General features: G+C 37.1%; 1 protein-coding gene across 1 annotated transcript in view; it reads right to left on the bottom strand.

The window, feature by feature from the left end:
• The window catches only part of DDX10 (DEAD-box helicase 10), a 288,366-nt gene that overhangs the window by 23,320 nt on the left and 252,489 nt on the right, over positions 1–12,557 (bottom strand). The gene's annotated exons all lie outside the window — the stretch shown is intronic.

The raw sequence follows: 12,557 nt of genomic DNA, 5'->3' as shown, positions 1-12,557 counted from the left end.
TAGGAGTCCTGAGAGGTACCATTACTGCAATGAAGAAGGCAATGTTTCATCAGAACTTGCTTCTAATTCAAGTTCCAACGGAGTCACAGAGGAGAGCTTTACGCATGGGAAAACTCCCACAGCACTCAGTCCAGTCTGTGGGTACACAGGCGCCAGGCTGCTGACCAATCCCCTGTTTTTAATAGCACAAGTTCCCAGTGTTCTAAATTTTGGCTTTGCATATGTTTTTCAAAATTATATAAATGGTCATGTTAAGGCTAAATTTAGTAATTCATTTTTCCAAACACATGACTTCTGTTGAGTTAACACCCAGTCAGCGGACAGTTAAAATTTTACCATTACTACAGCTTCCATGAGATGTAACGGGCAATCACCTAACTTTTAAGTACTTACAGATTAACTACTACCTCCCTAATGGTATCTTAGTTTCCTCTTCTTTTGTCACCATTACTTATATCTATATTTCTAGGTTCCATCCTTGGCCCTTTACTATTCTCATTTTACATATTCATTCTGAGTATTCTCATGCAGTTCAGTATTCCAACTATCTTCCATAGTGCTAATGACTTATAAAATATTCATCTTTATAGCCTGGAGTTCTTTCCTGACCACCAGATCAGCATATTCAGCTGGATCCTGGAAATCTCTATCTACACTTGCAAAGGCACCGCAAACTCAACATGCCCCTAACTACTACATGTTTTCCCCAAATCTATTCTTCCTCCTATATTTTCCTTCTGAGTGAACAGTAATACCCCTACTAAAAGCCTGGAAGTCATCCTTTAACCACTTCTTCTTCACATCCTTAATTTAATTGATCATTTCTTCACTAATCTCTCTCAAACCCATCTAAGTCTTTCTAGTGCCTCTGTAACTATTTGTTATTCATTCCCCTCCTGACTCAGCTCGGGGAAGCCTCTCCAGACCATCCTAGTCTAGGTTAAGTGCCCTCTTAGGTGCCCCCTAGCACTATGCACTCCTCCAGCACACCCTACGAAATGCTGTACTAAGACTGTCTATTTTACTTATCTGCTTCACCGATTAGATTCCAAGTTCCTTGAGGACAAAAACTGTCTTATTCTTTTTTTTTTTTTTTTTTTTTTGCAGTACGCAGGCCTCTCACTGTTGTGGCCTCTCCCGTTGCGGAGCACAGGCTCCGGACACACAGGCTCAGTGGCCATGGCTCACGGGCCCAGCCGCTCCGCGGCATGTGTTATCTTCCTGGACCAGGGCACGAACCCGTGTCCCCTGCATCGGCAGGCGGACTCTCAACCACTGTGCCACCAGGGAAGCCCTGTCTTATTCTTTGCAGTCACATTGCCCACTGTAGTATCCATAGGCTCAGTAAATATTCCTTAAATAAATGAATAAACCCACTAGGCTAAGCTTCTATACTGCTAAATATCTGACTGGCCCACTCTATTATCATATAAAGTTAGGCAGAGTAATCTCTAACTAAAACCACATTCTTACTTTCTTTGTGAGTGAGTATATAAGTGGACATTAAAATCTGTACTGCTTTTTTTTTCAAATCGCATATCATTAATCCCAAAGAAATCCAGAAGATCAAAGCTACAGTGAAAATTAAAACATTAATGGCATAAGGAAAATAATACTAGAAAGAAGCACCCAATAACCTCAGACTCAGAATAAGAAATGAAACAATACTTCAATACTACAGAAGGAGTATAACTTGCCATTTTGATTCAACAAAAAAAGAGTAATTTTGATTTTCTTTGAAACAATACATGTAACTTCTCTGGATTATACATCTCATAATGTAAAGAACATCTTTTCCCCTCAGCATGTTGAAATGTCTGCTTTTTAAAATCAGTTACTTAACAGGTAGTTTTACAAAAATTCTGGTATGGAAGAAAGTGGCTTCTGAGTCAGACCTGACTGACTCAAATGTTAGCAAATGCCTAAAACTTGGGAAAACTGCTTAACTTCATGGAGTGTGAATTTCCTAATTTGTAAAATGTGATTAATATCTACCTCATGCAAGATAAGTGATATATGAATAGTAAATGCATTATAAATATTAATTATAGTATCTCCAAATCCCCTTGACGGGAATTAACTTCTCTCTTTTTTATTATAGTCGATTTACAATATTATGTTAGTTTCAGGTGTACAACATAGTAATTCAATATTTTTATAGATAGTACTCCATGTAAAGTTACTATAAAATAACAGCTATATTTCCCCGTATTGGACAATATATCTTTGTTTCTTATTTATATTACACCTGGTAGTTTGTATCTCTTAATCTCAAACCCCTATCTTGACCCTCCCCCCTGCCCTCTCCCCACTGGTAACCAATAGTGGTAACCATTAGTTTGTTTTCTTCATCTGGGTCCGTTTCTGTTTTCTTATATACATTCATTTGTTTTCTTTTTTAGATTCCACATATACGTGATAACATACAGTTTTCTTCTTTCTCTGTCTGACTTATTTCACTAAGCATAGTACTCTCTAGGTCTATCCCTGTTGTTGCAAATGGCATTATTTTGTTCCTTTTTTATGGCTAAGTAATATTCCACTGTATATATATTCAAAAAGAGTTGATACACCATCAACACATTATAACCTAAATAATTAAGCATAAAAATACATTCAAGTTTTCTCCTCTTATCCCCAATGAATGACATGGTGCTTTAACTCATAACCTGAATTACTTTTCCAGTCTTCAATTGGAGTAATCAGTCCATCTTAACTTCACTCTCCTGTTCTCATAAACTTCATGCTGGCATACACCTTTCTAATGAGTTTCCACTTTATGGACTAGAATAGCAGCTGCTTCTTATCCTCATCACCTTCCATGAAACCAATCAGAATCATAGTCAGTATAGACACATGGTTGAAGGATGATGGAATGAAAAAAAGCTGAGGAATCTCCTCTGGCAGGAATATACATAATTATATAGAGTCGCTATTAGGGTAACTATTTAAATTAAATATTAAATAATTATTTATTTAATATTAAATATTAATTTAAATATTTAAAGTTTAATAATTGTCCAAGCAATTCATGGTTAGAATGTTAGGATGAATGATTCCTTCTTTCCTAAAGAGAAGGCTTTCAATAATTCTTCAGGTCTCACTTCAGAGAAGTTTTTCCTAACCACTTTATATAAAGCAAACTCTCCCAATTCCTCTCTAGGTACCCTACATTTACCACTTTCATGGCCCTTATCACCATCTCTTCTCTTTACATTCCCTCACTGGAATATAAGCTTTATGAGGGCTGGGATCTAGTATCTCTATTGCTCTATGCCAAGCACACAGTAAACTTTCAGTGTGTTTAATTTCTGAATAATGGAAACGCTGAGGAAGAAGAACAGACAAGTGAAGACATTTCCCACATTCCAATTTGGTAATATGGACCCTTTATCCATACATTGAATAGGATATGTTAATGACATTATTTTCATTATATCATCACTTCAATCTAGTCTGTAGGATAGTTTTGCAGACTGTTTTGAATATAGGGCCTGCCATGTTGTGTATCTGAGGCTTAGAATGATTTTGATGAGGAAGAAGGAAAGTTCACATCCCAGAAGACATTCAATTCTATTCTTATAAATGTATATACGCATTTAAAAACTCCTGCTACAGTTTTGTTTTTAGTAATTAAAATGATTATCATATATTAATGACTCTATTACATATCATACTCTGCTTTCTTTTTACCCTAGTTAGATCTTCATGGTAACCTTGCAAGGTAAGAATTATCATCTGATAAAGACTGATGAAGAAAACTGAGGGTCAGAGAGGTTAAGTAACTTAACTTGTCCATGGTCGACAACTTGTAAAAGAAAGTAACATTCAAATTTAGGTCTGTCTATCTGACTCCAAAAGTCACAAATATCCCGCAGGGCGAAGTAGCCTGCCTTTGTTCTAACAGACTTAATTTCACAAAACTCCTACTTCTCCACATGTTGCCAAGTTTAGGATACGGAATGTAGATCCATATTCCCAAACTATATGTGGTGGTACATGTGGGCAAGTCATTCAGTCTCTGGGTTCATAGAACCATAGTACAGATGCATCTGAGACCATTCTTCCAGGAACAGACATACTTTAAATTCCTATGTATTGATACAGAAAGACAAAAGGAGACAGCCTGATTCCTTGATATAATATTTTTCCATGTAGAGGAAACTACCAAGTCTTATTTGGCTTGATTTTTACAAATTCTCTCTCTGGCCCTTAGGAAGCTTTAGTCAACAGTCTTAACAGATGTAGAAAGGGATGGGACATTCCAACAAGAAGAATGTAACCATTAGTATCTGCCATGAATAGGAAGACTACTGATTGTTAAACAGCATACTTTAAATAAATGATTTGTGAATAAACTCCAATACAAGACATCAGAATGTCCTCTGTAACCTGGAAACCACATTCCCTGGGCTACAAGGGTGCTGAATTTGGAACTGCTACTCCAAGTCTCAAGAATGTTCCAAGTGCTGTCTGATATGATTGTGGCCAAGGCACTATAGAAGAAAAGATTTGCTGGGAAAACTTTTCGACTTCTTCCCTGGTGTATGCAGGGCTTTATAGAAACACAGTGTAATGGAGTGAGCACTAAACTTCCAAGGACACTGGGACAAGCAGTTCCAATAATTAAGTTACAAAATGGCAACCAGAATCACCAGGGATTCTGTAAGCCTGGAAGACTGTGCAGCCAGAAAGCATCATGATGCCATATGTTAGAGCTCCTTACTTCTGTACTGGCTGCCTTTGTTCATGCACAATTAAGGCTGTGCAAGTTGGTGTGTGCTACATCATAAAATGGAGGACCAACATCACCGTAGAAGCCTGTTCAGAAACCTAACAAATGCCAGGACAAGGGGCTGCTGGAAGAAAGCACACTCCCTTTACTACAGTGTCTGTGCAGCTTTCAACCTCATGCTGTTTTCTCATTCTTTTTTGGAATGCAAAGGAAAGAAATCAGGTGAAATTGCAGGCTGAGCTAGCTGCAAGGAAGCTGAGGACTGAGGTGGAGAGCGGAGTATTCACTCACACAGAAACCCTTGGGTGTCCTTTTACAACATGCTGCCAAACTGTGTGTGGAAAGCTACCAAGAGTTCAGCATCTGCATGTCCAGTTTGTGCCCCTATTGTATAAAACTCTCCTTCTTGCATTCATATCAGTAAATGTAGCTTGGACTTTTTCTTAAAGAATTTTAAGCTAATAATAAATGACCTTGGGATCGTTAAAAAAATTCTCAGAGATCTCTATACCTACCCTTAAGTACTGGCACTCTGGTATTCAAATACGTTGTGCCAAAGACTTTCCCCTCAACATAAATTTTCATTTACAAGGCCATGGCAACAGTCCTAATGAAGATTAATTACTGCAGTACATTCCATAAAATCTGCCCAGTTTCCTTCTGATGGTGAAGGCTATCGCATATAGAAATGGAACTGAAAATGTATCATGTCCTTAATGTCTCTTTTCTAGCTGCTCGGTACTAGAAACGGATCTGTAAAAACAATTTAGTCAAAGAAAAGATTGACTGGCTCAGCATTCATTACAAACATAACTGCAAGAGCAGATGATATCCTCTTAGATCAGAATTCTAATAATCCGAAAAGGTTGGGGACTGTGAGAAGGCAACAGTACACAAGGGACTGCAATCACACTACTGATCCATGTACATGTTTCCTTCTAAAAAAACACAAACATCATTTGGGATGGGGAAAAAGTTCTGGCTCCCCCAATCTCTATTTTTTTGGTTTATAAGCCCACTTAAGAATCTGATGAAAATTCGTGACGCTTTTTCCAAATAAAGGCACGGGAGTGTCTGCTACATGCACACCCAAACCATCATTTTGCATACAATTTCAAGATGTTTGAGATTCCCCTAAAGTTCATCCATAGAGTTCAGGTTAAGAACTTCTCCTCTGCAGCAATTTAGAAGACACATGATTTCTCTTCTCCCAGATTAAAAAAAATATTTAAACACTCATACAAGTTGGGTTTATGTTATGGATTTTTCTTGCTACTAATCTGTATGTAAAATATATCTGCTCCCCAAAAGCACAACAGCTTTTCTCCTCAAACTACTTTCACTGATTAGCTTTTAATATTCAAGATCATCACCTACCCAATCATGTCCCCAATGTTCTAGCTATCTGGCAAAATTAAGTTTTACAGTTTAGACTAACTCTTCATTAGTCCTTCAAATGATTTCAAGAGAGAGAAAACCCAATGTTCAACAAAGTTATCCATTAAAGAATTACTTATAATAGCAAAAACAAAAGAAAACAAAACCAAACAACTAAGCATGAGTATGACCTAAAATTCTAAAAGAGGAATGGATAAAGAAATTATGATGTAACTAAATAACATAATATAGTCAGTAGGTATTAATGCATTCTACATGAAGCAATGTGAAGTAAAAAAAAAAAAGGGTGGTGTCATTCTCAAGGATGGTCCTGAAAAGTATCATTTTCAACAGTCTTTTCGGTGAAAGCAGTCAACATGCACCATAATCAGGGCAGCAGCCAAGAGAACCCTACTAGATGTTTCATCTACTAGGTGAACCTACTAGGTGGTTCACCTTGGCCTCATAGCATCCTGAGCCATTCATCCATCTTCTTAGAGATCCTAGTATTTCTGAAACATGACAAACCCACCACTGTCACTGAGTGACAGTTATTCAATGGGTGGCTAAATGACAGAGGGGTAGAAAGCACAGGGCAAAACCTGAGACTGCAAGTAAGGTCAAGCTGAGAGCTTCCTAAACCTCAAATTTCTCAAAATGGGTTTTCCCCATCCCAACCCTCACCCCAGAAAATAATGCCTTCCTTCCTCAATAGGTAGCAACCTTTCCCCTAAGAGTCCCAAGACAAATAATACTGCCTTCCCACTCCTCTCCCACCTTCCCCACTCCACCCTCCCTGCTACCCCAACAATCTGCCTTGGAAGTTTGTCCATTCATGCTTCACATCACACAGGATATGCTTTTGTTTTGTTTTAGGGCAATGGCAAAAGGGAAAAAGACAAAAGGAACACAATTTAAAGAAAGTCAAGTAAATTAACTCTTCTTGTTATTCACAATTCATGTTAAGTGCTGATAAAAGCTCTATGAACTTTGATAGGTCATGAACTTTGTATTTCACAAAGAAGAAGAGGTGATTGAGATTTACTCTTGAAAGCTGCTAGGCATACTGGAATCAGAGATAATCTCCTGAAGTTAAAAAAAATAAAAGGAAAGAATGGCAGGCACACAATAAAGTCAATATATCACTGAGCTGAGCCAACTTCTTTCCATATCTACCACCCACAGCTAGATTCACCAATGAACACTGGTTCAGTAAGTGAAAACTATACCCAATCCTATTTAACAATCACCTAGACTCTGAGTAAAAAAAATCCCCTTAAAAAATCATCCCCTATATTTAGTGCCAACTATGCCACCAATTAATATAAAATACATAATGTGTCATACTCAGCCTCAACCAAAACCAGTTAAGAAAGGAAAATGCTTTCTGGGAATTTTCCTTCCCCCCAAATTTATCTTTAATGCATACGTATTTCTTTTCCAGGTGAAAAGCCTTCCATGTATTACAAAGCTGACTGTAAAGTCATAGAAGAGTAGTTGCTGGGCAAAATTTACTGAAGAGTTGTCACAGAACACTAGGAGAAACCATACAGATTAAAGTGGTTCATCTCCTTCATGTAAGAGATACATGATACATGGGCAAGTTCACTCAAAAACAGAAAACTAGTATAAAACAGATTTTTAAAACAAAACAAAACCCCCAAACAAATGGAAAACCAGACAAAAATCCTTGATCAGCCTTTTGATTCAGAGCTGTGTCAGGCTAGGCAAAAAGAACAGCTAATTATATTAGATGTGAAAATTTACCCTGTACAGGAAAAGGTACCAATCCATATAGAGCTTTTCATGTCTAAATTATGCCAACAGTCTCAGTACAAATTACACGTGAGTGGTCTTATACCACCTAGAATAATCTACCAAATACCCCACCATATAACAATTCTTTATAAAGCAATCTTAGTCAGAGACCGTGTTCTGTGAAGAAAAGATTGATATAACGCAGTAACAGTCTAACCACAACCTTTTTCTTTCCCTTTTTTGCTTGAAAAAGGTTAAGATGATAAATATTAAAAACTTAATTTGGCTGGATAATGAATATCTGGAACATCCAGCTGCTTCTTTTTCATCATATTCAATACTTCGAAATTTTCACATCATTAGCAATTCACAAGAAGATGGCCATAATCCAAATATAATGAATACTACTAGATATACAAAAATTAATCTTAGATTACATGTTCAGGACCAAATCTCTCTCAGCTTGTGAGGCACAGCTAAAAGGAACACTTTTATTGAAAGAAGAGTTTAACTGGAATATGATTATACACTTGTCTCACTTCAAATTCTTAAATTAAATTTCCATATTCTTAAATTGCCATATTCTTTAGAAGGGCAATTTAACCTTCTCCCTGCTCTCTTACAACTTAAACTTACTTCAGGTTTAGCTTAGCCATCACTCCCTTCAGGAAGCTGTTTCTGGTTTGCCAAGCCCAAGTGTTAGGCCCATCACTTTCGTGCTCATCCATCCCTCTCCCCATCACCTCCCCGAGTGCACAAATCACAGTACTTAACCACCATGTTGTTTTGTAATTGCTTGTTTATCCATCTGTAACCTCCACTGAACTAAAAGTTCTGTGAAAGCAGGAAAGGTATTTTTCTTGCTTAATGTTTTATCCTCTGTACCTGCACTATGCCTGGCACAGGATAGGTACTAAAAAAATTCTTAGTTGAAAGAATGGATGGAGGAAATGTGACAAGAAGCCAGAGACTACAGATCAAGTAGAAATTTTTTAACTCTTAAATAATCAGAATGTGATTTAAATAATGCAGAAAGTTGCTTCTCCAGCTCTTGGCACCACATATAGAAGCTAGTCAAATATGCTTATTGTGAAAGCAGTATAACTCTACTATATGGACTATTTGGGAGATTAAGAAATGAAAAATCACTTATGAGCACAAAGATAATTACATGCAATATTCGAGGTCTTATGTCCTCAAAAGGTATGAAAGTCTATATCAAAACTCACTGGAGACAAGAACACATGATTCTGTGTAGTTCCCTGCAGACCAGTGAATTCTCTGATGTCACAAAGTCCGCTGCAACAAAGAGCTAGGTTTCCTACTAAATTTTCTGTCTATTTTAATAACAATAACAACAAATCCCAATATCTTGTATTAACTCTACCTATGCTAGTTCCGTAGAAGGAATCAGAAATGAAAACCACAGAGTAAAACATAGATAGCATGGACCCATTTGTAAGATGGAAGATGAGAAAAGAAAGCAGAGAGCATCAAAGCAAGCTCTCCCTTCTATACCTACTTTCAAAAATAGCGCACAAAAGCTTAGAGCTTCCAATGGAATTCAGGCATCTGCTACTGAGTAACCAGCTAACATTCCTTCTGTACGATGGGTAGATTACCCACTCCCCCTATTTCATAGCTCTGTTTCTAAGGATAAATGGAGCTATTAATGGCAGCATTCTTAAAGTTCCTTAAAAGGAACTCAGGGTCATATCATTTTCATTGTCCCTGGGACTATATTATAAGCAAGGTACCTCTTTTTGTCATGCTAACTTAAAGAAGTTGGATCTTATATATGAGAATCTCTTTTCAATCTCAGTGTTAGAGATGACAATTCTGATAATTCTACAGAGGGTTAAGGAGGGTTTAAATTCTACTGTGGCTATATACTGAGCTGAGGAGGAGGACAGAGGTACAAACTCTTTAAAATCCTATCAGACCTCCCTGAGGAGGAATTACTGACCCCAAGTTCAGTCGTTCTCCACTAAATCTGGCTCTCCTTTGCCTATTTCCTACTGACTAAGTGTCTTTCCATGTAGAGAGACAAATGTGTTACCTGTGCTGAATATCTACGGGTGTCACCAAAGTGAAGGAAAAAGAGACATAGAAAGGAAACATTCAAAGAAATTAGCTCATACTAGTTAGTTTGGGACTAATAGCCACTTTCTAATTGGTATAACCAGTCCTATACAAACTCATATCTGAAAATGCTAAATTAATATCCAGAGAATAACCTACTGGCAGAGTGAGGATGACCAAGAGGCTGGAACACTAGCTGTCCTACAATTATTGAGCAGAAGCCAGAAACAGTGCACCAAATAAAACCTGTGAACAAGCCAGGAGGATCCTCTAAAGCTAACATCACAAAATCTTAGCATTCGGTCATGTCCATGAGAGGCAAAGAAAAAAAGATGTAGCAGAACTGGAACAATATAGGAAGATAGAATTGGCGCTATTATTATACACAGCAGAAGCAATTACTACTGTCAAAATTCTAGTGTACGTGAATTTACTTGTGAATGCCTCTTCTTATCCAAAACAGTGTGGTTTTAGTTTACATATATCTTTATTCATTGCCACTGAGGTAATTTCAAGAGAGAAGGGAAAATTAGAGTATAAATAGAAATTTCACATGTAGACTATTACTTGTAACTTACCCTAAATCCTACCTTCTAGTCCAGGAATGGAAAACAGGTTTTATCTTGTGTACCAATCCCGATTGATTGATGGACCCTGTTTGAGAAGGACTGCTAGGACTAAATGGAAAGGAATACAGACAAAGCCTATCCTGGATGAGGGATGGGGCAATTAAGCACTAGTAATACATTCTACCATCCCGGGTCTAGTCCATTGGTTCTCAACTGTGAGAGATTTTGCTCCCCAAAGGATACCTGGCAATGTCTGAAGATACTTCTGGTTATCCCAACTGGGGAGGTGCTAGTGGTAGAGGATGATGCTAAACAGTCTACAACCACCTCAAACTCTCCAAAACAAAAAATCATCTGGGCCAGAATGCCAATAATGCTGAGGTAGGGAAACCATGGTCCAGTCAAATCTATCCTATGGTTAGTCCATGGATCAGGTCTTCAGCCAAATAACATTAAATTTGTCTTGAGGTAGTTTTCCTGAGCTACCTCTTCTAATGCCATAGTAATTCTATATAACTTGTCTGGAGTATTAGAACCAGAGGTTCAATTTGATTCAGGCAGATCACACTGACCTGTGCCTAACTTGTATTGTGATCACAGACAAATGATTTTATCCCTCGAAGCCGTGGCTTTTTCATCTATAAGAGGAGGAGGGTGGACTAGATAATCACTGTGCTCATACAAAGACAAAACTGCTAGGAAGCCCCTAAATGTACTAAAGGAATAAAGTCCTTGTTGATATTCTTTTCAACAACAAGATAATTTTTCTTCAGCCTAAGACAAGTTTATCAATTCCTTTCAATCTCTGCTAATATAGTTATCAGTTATGCCTTAACTTAAAACTATTTTAATTTTCATGTAATGCTTAAATATTTCCCATCTGAACGCTTGTCACTGAGTTAAGATGCTTTGGCATCTCTCAAGGTATTACTACCATCTTGTGCATCACCATTACACTATTGGAACTTGGCTTCTTCCAGTTCTCCAACCATCTATTCTGTCATCTCTGGTATCATTTAAGCTATTAGGACCAATTATATAGTTGCTTATCATTATGCTTCTCTCTTTTACTCTATAAATCTCCTTCATAAATCTATTAATCAATACAAGTATTTTAGGGCCTTTTTCTGTGCCTATGACATTAATGCTGGGGAGATGAGTAAAGGCTGGAGCTGAAAGTATTGGTATAAAAAGACAGATTTTCTAGCTACAAAGCATTTACAAGCTCATTAAGAAGATGAAATGTGAAACTATTTGAGAACAAGTCATATTAACTACGTGGTAGTAGGGAAATGTCACTATGAGGGTAAGAGATGCCAAAAGAATGAAATGAAATGTCTGCTGTACGTAGATTAAGGACGACCCAGAAACTATCATGAAAAATGTTAGACAAAAATCCTTATGAATCAGATACAGAAGGATTGCTGACATCTTACCAGTGATTTCAAAGGTTGGCTCTATGTTTTAAAGGTATGTTAGACAGATGTGGAAAATATGGCCAAATAACAAACTGTAAGAACCAATTAAAGTTCCCTTCAGAAAGTAAAATTACACAGAGCATTTAGAAGTTAATGATACAAAGTTATACGTGTTAAGTTAGATCACATCTATCAAAATGGAGATCCCATAAACTACTCTGAAACAGGGACATTTATATAAGAATAAAAAGGGCAACAAACAACCATACTGACAGTTCATCAAGGTCTGGACATGTGTATTTTCTGAAGTAGAATATGCATATTTACTCTTAGAGGTCAATTTCTAAAGATTAGAATTATGCCCTGGACCTAAATTATTTAACCCTTATCATTTAAATATTTTTTCTAAATCCTAATAAATTATTTTCACCTGTGGTGCTTCTTGTGGTAGTAAAGCTATTATGTCCATTACCTAGTTGTCCAATAGCAAATGTCTCAAGTTTCTGGCATCACATGGGAAGACTGCATTTTGGATAAGTCATTTTCACTATTATAAAATAATACTATGTTTAAATGAGCACAATATTAAAATAAAGAGTAACTCTGAAATGATCTCTC

The sequence above is a fragment of the Orcinus orca genome, chromosome 8 (assembly GCF_937001465.1).
Source record: "Orcinus orca chromosome 8, mOrcOrc1.1, whole genome shotgun sequence".
Lineage (NCBI taxonomy): Eukaryota > Metazoa > Chordata > Mammalia > Artiodactyla > Delphinidae > Orcinus > Orcinus orca.
Note: the sequence above shows the minus strand (reverse complement) of the source record. Positions and strands in the feature narration are given on the sequence as shown.